Source organism: Rhynchophorus ferrugineus, unplaced genomic scaffold (assembly GCF_030347505.1).
Source record: "Rhynchophorus ferrugineus isolate W39M unplaced genomic scaffold, kcgeb_rfMv2 rfM2, whole genome shotgun sequence".
Taxonomy (NCBI): Eukaryota; Metazoa; Arthropoda; class Insecta; order Coleoptera; family Curculionidae; genus Rhynchophorus; species Rhynchophorus ferrugineus.
In genome coordinates, this window is record NW_027472581.1 from 59068022 (window position 1) to 59081181 (window position 13160).

Here is a 13160-nt window from a genome sequence, read left to right on the forward strand (position 1 = left end):
CTCTTATAGTTTCCGAGATATAGACTATCGACATTTTACAATATTGGCTCTGCTTCTAACTTGGGCCAGAATTGTAAAATGGCTTTATGAATTAGCGATTTCGTTGTAATTCACATTCCAAGTAATATTCGGCATGCTAATTACATTGCCGATTGCCAAATTGCATTATCTCTTATAGTTTCCGAGATATGGACTATCAACATCTTGCAATATTGGCTCTGCTTCTAACTTGGGCCAGAATTGTAAAATGGCTTTATGAATTAGCGATTTCGTTGTAATTCACATTCCAAGTAATATTCGGCATGCTAATTACGTTGCCGATTGCCAAATTGCATTATCACTTATATTTTCCGAGATATGGACTATCGACATCTTGCAATATTGGCTCTGCCTCTAACTTGGGCCGGAATTGTAAAATGGTCTTATGAATTAGCGATTTCGTGGTAATTCACATTCCAAGTAATATTCGGCATGCTAATTACGTTGCCGATTGCCAAATTGCATTATCTGTTATAGTTTCCGAGATATGGGCAATCGAAATTTTACACCTTAGAGTCTGTTTCTAACTTGGGTCAAAATCGTAAAATGGTCTTATGAATTAGCGATTTCGCTCAAATTCACATTCCAAGTAATATTCGTCATGCTAATTACATTGCCGATTGCCAAATTGCATTATCTCTTATAGTTTCCGAGATATAGACTATCGACATTTTACAATATTGGCTCTGCTTCTAACTTGGGCCAGAATTGTAAAATGGCCTTATGAATTAGCGATTTCGTTTTAATGCACATTCCAAGTAATATTCGTCATGCTAATTACATTGCCGATTGCCAGATTGCATTATCTCTTATAGTTTCCGAGATATGGACTATCGACATCTTGCAATATTGGCTCTGCCTCTAACTTGGGCCGGAATTGTAAAATGGTCTTATGAATTAGCGATTTCGTTGTAATTCACATTCCAAGTAATATTCGGCATGCTAATTACGTTGCCGATTGCCAAATTGCATTATCCCTTATAGTTTCCGAGATATGGACTATCGACATCTTGCAATATTGGCTCTGCCTCTAACTTGGGCCGGAATTGTAAAATGATCTTATGAATTAGCGATTTCGTTGTAATTCACATTCCAAGTAATATTCGGCATGCTAATTACGTTGCCGATTGCCAAATTGCATTATCTGTTATAGTTTCCGAGATATGGGCAATCGAAATTTTACACCTTAGAGTCGGTTTCTAACTTGGGTCAAAATCGTAAAATGGTCTTATGAATTAGCGATTTCGCTCAAATTCACATTCCAAGTAATATTCGGCATGCTAATTACGTTGCCGATTGCCAAATTGCATTATCTCTTACAGTTTCCGAGATATGGGCAATCGAAATTTTACACCTTAGAGTCTGTTTCTAACTTGGGTCAAAATCGTAAAATGGTCTTATGAATTAGCGATTTCGCTCAAATTCACATTCCAAGTAATATTCGTCATGCTAATTACATTGCCAATTGCCAAATTGCATTATCTCTTATAGTTTCCGAGATATGGGCTATCAACATCTTGCAATATTGGCTCTGCTTCTAACTTGGGCCAGAATTGTAAAATGGCCTTATGAATTAGCGATTTCGTTGTAATTCACATTCCAAGTAATATTCGGCATGCTAATAACGTTGCCGATTGCCAAATTGCATTATCTCTTATAGTTTCCGAGATATGGACTATCGATATCTTGCAATATTGGCTCTGCTTCTAACTTGGGCCAGAATTGTAAAATGGCCTTATGAATTAGTGATTTCGTTGTAATTCACATTCCAAGTAATATTCGGCATGCTAATTACGTTGTCGATTGCCAAATTGCATTATTTCTTATAGTTTCCGAGATATGGACTATCGACATCCTGCAATATTGGCTCTGCTTCTAACTTGGGTCAAAATTGTAAAATGGTCTTATGAATTAGCGATTTCGCTCCAATTCACATTCCAAGTAATATTCGGCATGCTAATTACGTTGCCGATTGCCAAATTGCATTATTTCTTATAGTTTCCGAGATATGGACTATCGACATCTTGCAATATTGGCTCTGGTTCTAACTTGGGCCAGAATTGTAAAATGGCCTTATGAATTAGCGATATCGTTGTAATTCACATTCCAAGTAATATTCGGCTTGCTAATTACGTTGCCGATTGCCAAATTGCATTATCACTTATAGTTTCCGAGATTTAGACTATGGACATTTTACAATATTGGCTCTGCTTCTAACTTGTGTCAAAATTGTAAAATGGTTTTATGAATTAGCGATTTCGCTCCAATTCACATTCCAAGTAATATTCGGCATGCTAATAACGTTGGCGATTGCCAAATTGCATTATCTCTGATAGTTTCCGAGATATGGACTATCGACATTTTACAATATTGGCTCTGCTTCTAACTTGGGCCAGAATTGTAAAATGGCCTTATGAATTAGCGATTTCGTTGTAATTCACATTCCAAGTAATATTCGACCTGCTAATTTCCTTGCCGATTGCCAAATTGCATTATCACTTATAGTTTCCGAGATATAGACTATCGACATTTTACAATATTGGCTCTGCTTCTAACTTGGATCAAAATTGTAAAATGTTCATATGAATTAGCGATTTCGCTCCAATTCACATTCCAAGTAATATTCAGCATGCTAATTACGTTGCCGATTGCCAAATTGCATTATCTCTTATAGTTTCCCAGATATAGACTATCGACATCTTGCAATATTGGCTCTGCTTCTAACTTGGGCCAGAATTGTAAAATGGCCTTATGAATTAGCGATTTCGTTTTAATTCACATTCCAAGTAATATTCGTCATGCTAATTACATTGCCGATTGCCAAATTGCATTATCTCTTATAGTTTCCGAGATATGGACTATCAACATCTTGCAATATTGGCTCTGCTTCTAACTTGGGCCAGAATTGTAAAATGGCTTTATGAATTAGCGATTTCGTTGTAATTCACATTCCAAGTAATATTCGGCATGCTAATTACGTTGCCGATTGCCAAATTGCATTATCCCTTATAGTTTCCGAGATATGGACTATCGACATCTTGCAATATTGGCTCTGCCTCTAACTTTTGCCGGAATTGTAAAATGGTCTTATGAATTAGCGATTTCGTTGTAATTCACATTCCAAGTAATATTCGGCATGCTAATTACGTTGCCGATTGCCAAATTGCATTATCTGTTATAGTTTCCGAGATATGGGCAATCGAAATTTTACACCTTAGAGTCTGTTTCTAACTTGGGTCAAAATCGTAAAATGGTCTTATGAATTAGCGATTTCGCTCAAATTCACATTCCAAGTAATATTCGGCATGCTAATTACGTTGCCGATTGCCAAATTGCATTATCTCTTATAGTTTCCGAGATATGGGCAATCGAAATTTTACACCTTAGAGTCTGTTTCTAACTTGGGTCAAAATCGTAAAATGGTCTTATGAATTAGCGATTTCGCTCAAATTCACATTCCAAGTAATATTCGTCATGCTAATTACATTGCCGATTGCCAAATTGCATTATCTCTTATAGTTTCCGAGATATGGGCTATCAACATCTTGCAATATTGGCTCTGCTTCTAACTTGGGCCAGAATTGTAAAATGGCCTTCTGAATTAGCGATTTCGTTGTAATTCACATTCCAAGTAATATTCGGCATGCTAATAACGTTGCCGATTGCCAAATTGCATTATCTTTTATAGTTTCCGAGATATGGACTATCGATATCTTGCAATATTGGCTCTGCTTCTAACTTGGGCCAGAATTGTAAAATGGCCTTATGAATTAGTAATTTCGTTGTAATTCACATTCCAAGTAATATTCGGCATGCTAATTACGTTGTCGATTGCCAAATTGCATTATTTCTTATAGTTTCCGAGATATGGACTATCGACATCCTGCAATATTGGCTCTGCTTCTAACTTGATTCAAAATTGTAAAATGGTCTTATGAATTAGCGATTTCGCTCCAATTCACATTCCAAGTAATATTCGGCATGCTAATTACCTTGCCGATTGCCAAATTGCATTATCTCTTATAGTTTCCGAGATATGGGCAATCGAAATTTTACACCTTAGAGTCTGTTTCTAACTTGGGTCAAAATCGTAAAATGGTCTTATGAATTAGCGATTTCGCTCAAATTCACATTCCAAGTAATATTCGTCATGCTAATTACATTGCCGATTGCCAAATTGCATTATCTCTTATAGTTTCCGAGATATGGGCTATCAACATCTTGCAATATTGGCTCTGCTTCTAACTTGGGCCAGAATTGTAAAATGGCCTTCTGAATTAGCGATTTCGTTGTAATTCACATTCCAAGTAATATTCGGCATGCTAATAACGTTGCCGATTGCCAAATTGCATTATCTTTTATAGTTTCCGAGATATGGACTATCGATATCTTGCAATATTGGCTCTGCTTCTAACTTGGGCCAGAATTGTAAAATGGCCTTATGAATTAGTAATTTCGTTGTAATTCACATTCCAAGTAATATTCGGCATGCTAATTACGTTGTCGATTGCCAAATTGCATTATTTCTTATAGTTTCCGAGATATAGACTATCGACATTTTACAATATTGGCTCTGCTTCTAACTTGGATCAAAATTGTAAAATGTTCTTATGAATTAGCGATTTCGCTCCAATTCACATTCCAAGTAATATTCAGCATGCTAATTACGTTGCCGATTGCCAAACTGCATTATCTCTTATAGATTCCCAGATATAGACTATCGACATCTTGCAATATTGGCTCTGCTTCTAACTTAGGCCAGAATTGTAAAATGGCCTTATGAATTAGCGATTTTGTTTTAATTCACATTCCAAGTAATATTCGTCATGCTAATTACATTGCCGATTGCCAAATTGCATTATCCCTTATAGTTTCCGAGATATGGACTATCGACATCTTGCAATATTGGCTCTGCCTCTAACTTGGGCCGGAATTGTAAAATGGTCTTATGAATTAGCGATTTCTTTGTAATTCACATTCCAAGTAATATTCGGCATGCTAATTACGTTGCCGATTGCCAAATTGCATTATCTGTTATAGTTTCCGAGATATGGGCAATCGAAATTTTACACCTTAGAGTCTGTTTCTAACTTGGGTCAAAATCGTAAAATGGTCTTATGAATTAGCGATTTCGCTCAAATTCACATTCCAAGTAATATTCGACATGCTAATTACATTGCCGATTGCCAAATTGCATTATCACTTATAGTTTCCGAGATATAGACTATCGACATTTTACAATATTGGCTCTGCTTCTAACTTGGATCAAAATTGTAAAATGTTCTTATGAATTAGCGATTTCGCCCCAATTCACATTCCAAGTAATATTCAGCATGCTAATTACGTTTCCGATTGCCAAATTGCATTATCTCTTATAGTTTCCCAGATATAGACTATCGACATCTTGCAATATTGGCTCTGCTTCTAACTTGGGCCAGAATTGTAAAATGGCCTTATGAATTAGCGATTTCGTTTTAATTCACATTCCAAGTAATATTCGTCATGCTAATTACATTGCCGATTGCCAAATTGCATTATCTCTTATAGTTTCCGAGATATGGACTATCAACATCTTGCAATATTGGCTCTGCTTCTAACTTGGGCCAGAATTGTAAAATGGCTTTATGAATTAGCGATTTCGTTGTAATTCACATTCCAAGTAATATTCGGCATGCTAATTACGTTGCCGATTGCCAAATTGCATTATCCCTTACAGTTTCCGAGATATGGACTATCGACATCTTGCAATATTGGCTCTGCCTCTAACTTTTGCCGGAATTGTAAAATGGCCTTATGAATTAGCGATTTCGTTGTAATTCACATTCCAAGTAATATTCGGCATGCTAATTACGTTGCCGATTGCCAAATTGCATTATCTGTTATAGTTTCCGAGATATGGGCAATCGAAATTTTACACCTTAGAGTCTGTTTCTAACTTGGGTCAAAATCGTAAAATGGTCTTATGAATTAGCGATTTCGCTCAAATTCACATTCCAAGTAATATTCGGCATGCTAATTACGTTGCCGATTGCCAAATTGCATTATCTCTTATAGTTTCCGAGATATGGGCAATCGAAATTTTACACCTTAGAATCTGTTTGTAACTTGGGTCAAAATCGTAAAATGGTCTTATGAATTAGCGATTTCGCTCAAATTCACATTCCAAGTAATATTCGTCATGCTAATTACATTGCCGATTGCCAAATTGCATTATCTCTTATAGTTTCCGAGATATGGGCTATCAACATCTTGCAATATTGGCTCTGCTTCTAACTTGGGCCAGAATTGTAAAATGGCCTTCTGAATTAGCGATTTCGTTGTAATTCACATTCCAAGTAATATTCGGCATGCTAATAACGTTGCCGATTGCCAAATTGCATTATCTTTTATAGTTTCCGAGATATGGACTATCGATATCTTGCAATATTGGCTCTGCTTCTAACTTGGGCCAGAATTGTAAAATGGCTTTATGAATTAGTAATTTCGTTGTAATTCACATTCCAAGTAATATTCGGCATGCTAATTACGTTGTCGATTGCCAAATTGCATTATTTCTTATAGTTTCCGAGATATGGACTATCGACATCCTGCAATATTGGCTCTGCTTCTAACTTGATTCAAAATTGTAAAATGGTCTTATGAATTAGCGATTTCGCTCCAATTCACACTCCAAGTAATATTCGGCATGCTAATTACGTTGCCGATTGCCAAATTGCATTATCTCTTATAGTTTCCGAGATATGGGCAATCGAAATTTTACACCTTAGAGTCTGTTTCTAACTTGGGTCAAAATCGTAAAATGGTCTTATAAATTAGCGATTTCGCTCAAATTCACATTCCAAGTAATATTCGGCATGCTAATTACGTTGCCGATTGCCAAATTGCATTATTTCTTATAGTTTCCGAGATATGGACTATCGACATCTTGCAATATTGGCTCTGCTTCTAACTTGGGCCAGAATTGTAAAATGGACTTATGAATTAGCGATTTCGTTGTAATTCACATTCCAAGTAATATTCGGCTTGCTAATTACGTTGCCGATTGCCAAATTGCATTATCACTTATAGTTTCCGAGATTTAGACTATGGACGTTTTACAATATTGGCTCTGCTTCTAACTTGTGTCAAAATTGTAAAATGGTTTTATGAATTAGCGATTTCGCTCCAATTCACATTCCAAGTAATATTCGGCATGCTAATAACGTTGGCGATTGCCAAATTGCATTATCTCTGATAGTTTCCGAGATATGGACTATCGACATTTTACAATATTGGCTCTGCTTCTAACTTGGGCCAGAATTGTAAAATGGCCTTATGAATTAGCGATTTCGTTGTAATTCACATTCCAAGTAATATTCGACCTGCTAATTACCTTGCCGATTGCCAAATTGCATTATCACTTATAGTTTCCGAGATATAGACTATCGACATTTTACAATATTGGCTCTGCTTCTAACTTGGATCAAAATTGTAAAATGTTCTTATGAATTAGCGATTTCGCTCCAATTCACATTGCAAGTAATATTCAGCATGCTAATTACGTTGCCGATTGCCAAACTGCATTATCTCTTATAGATTCCCAGATATAGACTATCGACATCTTGCAATATTGGCTCTGCTTCTAACTTAGGCCAGAATTGTAAAATGGCCTTATGAATTAGCGATTTCGTTTTAATTCACATTCCAAGTAATATTCGTCATGCTAATTACATTGCCGATTGCCAAATTGCATTATCTCTTATAGTTTCCGAGATATGGACTATCAACATCTTGCAATATTGGCTCTGCTTCTAACTTGGGCCAGAATTGTAAAATGGCTTTATGAATTAGCGATTTCGTTGTAATTCACATTCCAAGTAATATTCGGCATGCTAATTACGTTGCCGATTGCCAAATTGCATTATCCCTTATAGTTTCCGAGATATGGACTATCGACATCTTGCAATATTGGCTCTGCCTCTAACTTGGGCCGGAATTGTAAAATGGTCTTATGAATTAGCGATTTCTTTGTAATTCACATTCCAAGTAATATTCGGCATGCTAATTACGTTGCCGATTGCCAAATTGCATTATCTGTTATAGTTTCCGAGATATGGGCAATCGAAATTTTACACCTTAGAGTCTGTTTCTAACTTGGGTCAAAATCGTAAAATTGTCTTATGAATTAGCTATTTCGCTCAAATTCACATTCAAAGTAATATTCGTCATGCTAATTACATTGCCGATTGCCAAATTGCATTATCTCTTATAGTTTCCGAGATATGGGCAATCCAAATTTTACACCTTAGAGTCTGTTTCTAACTTGGGTCAAAATCGTAAAACGGTCTTATGAATTAGCGATTTCGCTCAAATTCACATTCCAAGTAATATTCGTCATGCTAATTACATTTCCGATTGCCAAATTGCATTATCTCTTATAGTTTCCGAGATATGGACTATCAACATCTTGCAATATTGGCTATGTTTCTAACTTGGGCCAGAATTGTAAAATGGTCTTATGAATTAGCGATTTCGTTGTAATTCACATTCCAAGTAATATTCGGCATGCTAATAACGTTGCCGATTGCCAAATTACATTATCTCTTATAGTTTCCGAGATATGGACTATCGACATTTTACAATATTGGCTCTGCTTCTAACTTGTGTCAAAATTGTAAAATGGTCTTATGAATTAGCTATTTCGCTCAAATTCACATTCCAAGTAATATTCGTCATGCTAATTACATTGCCGATTGCCAAATTGCATTACCTCTTATAGTTTCCGAGATATGGACTATCAATATCTTGCAATATTGGCTCTGCCTCTAACTTGGGCCGGAAATGTAAAATGGTCTTATGAATTAGCGATTTCGTTGTAATTCACATTCCAAGTAATATTCGGCATGCTAATTACGTTGCCGATTGCCAAATTGCATTATCTCTTATAGTTTCCGAGATATGGACTATCGACATCTTGCAATATTGGCTCTGCTTCTAACTTGGGCCAGAATTTAAAATGGTCTTATGAATTAGCGGTTTCGTTGTAATTCACATTCCAAGTAATATTCGGCATGCTAATTACGTTGCCGATTGCCAAATTGCATTATCTCTTATAGTTTCCGAGATATGTACTATCGACATCTTGCAATATTGGCTCTGCTTCTAACTTGGGCCAGAATTTAAAATGGTCTTATGAATTAGCGATTTCGTTGTAATTCACATTCCAAGTGATATTCGGCATGCTAATTACGTTGCCGATTGCCAAATTGCATTATCTCTTATAGTTTCCGAGATATGGACTATCGACATCTTGCAATATCGGCTCTGCTTCTAACTTGGGCCAGAATTGTAAAATGGCCTTATGAATTAGCGATTTCGTTGTAATTCACATACCAAGTAATATTCGGCATGCTAATAACGTTGCCGATTGCCAAATTGCATTATCTCTTATAGTTTCCGAGATATGTACTATCGACATCTTGCAATATTGGCTCTGTTTCTAACTTGGGCCAGAATTGTAAAATGGCCTTATGAATTAGTGATTTCTTTGTAATTCACATTCCAAGTAATATTCGGCATGCTAATAACGTTGCCGATTGCCAAATTACATTATCTCTTATAGTTTCCGAGATATGGACTATCGATATCTTGCAATATTGGCTCTTCTTCTAACTTGGGCCAGAATCGTAAAATGGTCTTATAAATTAGCGATTTCGCTCAAATTCACATTCCAAGTAATATTCGGCATGCTAATTACGTTGCCGATTGCCAAATTGCATTATTTCTTATAGTTTCCGAGATATGGACTATCGACATCTTGCAATATTGGCTCTGCTTCTAACTTGGGCCAGAATTGTAAAATGGCCTTATGAATTAGCGATTTCGTTGTAATTCACATTCCAAGTAATATTCGGCTTGCTAATTACGTTGCCGATTGCCAGATTGCATTATTTCTTATAGTTTCCGAGATATGGACTATCGACATCTTGCAATATTGGCTCTGCTTCTAACTTGGGCCAGAATTGTAAAATGGCCTTATGAATTAGCGATTTCGTTGTAATTCACATTCCAAGTAATATTCGGCTTGCTAATTACGTTGCCGATTGCCAGATTGCATTATCTCTTATAGTTTCCGAGATATGGACTATCGACATCTTGCAATATTGGCTCTGCCTCTAACTTGGGCCGGAATTGTAAAATGGTCTTATGAATTAGCGATTTCGTTGTAATTCACATTCCAAGTAATATTCGGCATGCTAATTACGTTGCCGATTGCCAAATTGCATTATCCCTTATAGTTTCCGAGATATGGACTATCAACATCTTGCAATATTGGCTCTGCTTCTAACTTGGGCCAGAATTGTAAAATGGCTTTATGAATTAGCGATTTCGTTGTAATTCACATTCCAAGTAATATTCGGCATGCTAATTACGTTGCCGATTGCCAAATTGCATTATCCCTTATAGTTTCCGAGATATGGACTATCAACATCTTGCAATATTGGCTCTGCTTCTAACTAGGGCCAGAATTGTAAAATGGCTTTATGAATTAGCGATTTCGTTGTAATTCACATTCCAAGTAATATTCGGCATGCTAATTACGTTGCCGATTGCCAAATTGCATTATCCCTTATAGTTTCCGAGATATGGACTATCGACATCTTGCAATATTGGCTCTGCCTCTAACTTTTGCCGGAATTGTAAAATGGTCTTATGAATTAGCGATTTCGTTGTAATTCACATTTCAAGTAATATTCGGCATGCTAATTACGTTGCCGATTGCCAAATTGCATTATCTGTTATAGTTTCCGAGATATGGGCAATCGAAATTTTATACCTTAGAGTCTGTTTCTAACTTGGGTCAAAATCGTAAAATGGTCTTATGAATTAGCGATTTCGCTCAAATTCACATTCCAAGTAATATTCGGCATGCTAATTACGTTGCCGATTGCCAAATTGCATTGTCTCATATAGTTTCCGAGATATGGGCAATCGAAATTTTACACCTTAGAGTCTGTTTCTAACTTGGGTCAAAATCGTAAAATGGTCTTATGAATTAGCGATATCGCTCAAATTCACATTCCAAGTAATATTCGTCATGCTAATTACATTGCCGATTGCCAAATTGCATTATCTCTTATAGTTTCCGAGATATGGGCTATCAACATCTTGCAATATTGGCTCTGCTTCTAACTTGGGCCAGAATTGTAAAATGGCCTTATGAATTAGCGATTTCGTTGTAATTCACATTCCAAGTAATATTCGGCATGCTAATAACGTTGCCGATTGCCAAATTGCATTATCTCTTATAGTTTCCGAGATATGGACTATCGATATCTTGCAATATTGGCTCTGCTTCTAACTTGGGCCAGAATTTTAAAATGGCCTTATGAATTAGTGATTTCGTTGTAATTCACATTCCAAGTAATATTCGGCATGCTAATTACGTTGTCGATTGCCAAATTGCATTATTTCTTATAGTTTCCGAGATATGGACTATCGACATCCTGCAATATTGGCTCTGCTTCTAACTTGGGTCAAAATTGTAAAATGGTCTTATGAATTAGCGATTTCGCTCCAATTCACATTCCAAGTAATATTCGGCATGCTAATTACGTTGCCGATTGCCAAATTGCATTATCTCTTATAGTTTCCGAGATATGGGCAATCGAAATTTTACACCTTAGAGTCTGTTTCTAACTTGGGTCAAAATCGTAAAATGGTCTTATAAATTAGCGATTTCGCTCAAATTCACATTCCAAGTAATATTCGGCATGCTAATTACGTTGCCGATTGCCAAATTGCATTATTTCTTATAGTTTCCGAGATATGGACTATCGACATCTTGCAATATTGGCTCTGCTTCTAACTTGGGCCAGAATTGTAAAATGGCCTTATGAATTAGCGATTTCGTTGTAATTCACATTCCAAGTAATATTCGGCTTGCTAATTACGTTGCCGATTGCCAAATTGCATTATCTGTTATAGTTTCCGAGATATGGGCAATCGAAATTTTACACCTTAGAGTCTGTTTCTAACTTGGGTCAAAATCGTAAAATGGTCTTATGAATTAGCTATTTCGCTCAAATTCACATTCAAAGTAATATTCGTCATGCTAATTACATTGCCGATTGCCAAATTGCATTATCTCTTATAGTTTCCGAGATATGGGCAATCCAAATTTTACACCTTAGAGTCTGTTTCTAACTTGGGTCAAAATCGTAAAACGGCCTTATGAATTAGCGATTTCGCTCAAATTCACATTCCAAGTAATATTCGTCATGCTAATTACATTTCCGATTGCCAAATTGCATTATCTCTTATAGTTTCCGAGATATGGACTATCAACATCTTGCAATATTGGCTATGTTTCTAACTTGGGCCAGAATTGTAAAATGGTCTTATGAATTAGCGATTTCGTTGTAATTCACATTCCAAGTAATATTCGGCATGCTAATAACGTTGCCGATTGCCAAATTACATTATCTCTTATAGTTTCCGAGATATGGACTATCGACATTTTACAATATTGGCTCTGCTTCTAACTTGTGTCAAAATTGTAAAATGGTCTTATGAATTAGCTATTTCGCTCAAATTCACATTCCAAGTAATATTCGTCATGCTAATTACATTGCCGATTGCCAAATTGCATTACCTCTTATAGTTTCCGAGATATGGACTATCAATATCTTGCAATATTGGCTCTGCCTCTAACTTGGGCCGGAAATGTAAAATGGTCTTATGAATTAGCGATTTCGTTGTAATTCACATTCCAAGTAATATTCGGCATGCTAATTACGTTGCCGATTGCCAAATTGCATTATCTCTTATAGTTTCCGAGATATGGACTATCGACATCTTGCAATATTGGCTCTGCTTCTAACTTGGGCCAGAATTTAAAATGGTCTTATGAATTAGCGGTTTCGTTGTAATTCACATTCCAAGTAATATTCGGCATGCTAATTACGTTGCCGATTGCCAAATTGCATTATCTCTTATAGTTTCCGAGATATGTACTATCGACATCTTGCAATATTGGCTCTGCTTCTAACTTGGGCCAGAATTTAAAATGGTCTTATGAATTAGCGATTTCGTTGTAATTCACATTCCAAGTGATATTCGGCATGCTAATTACGTTGCCG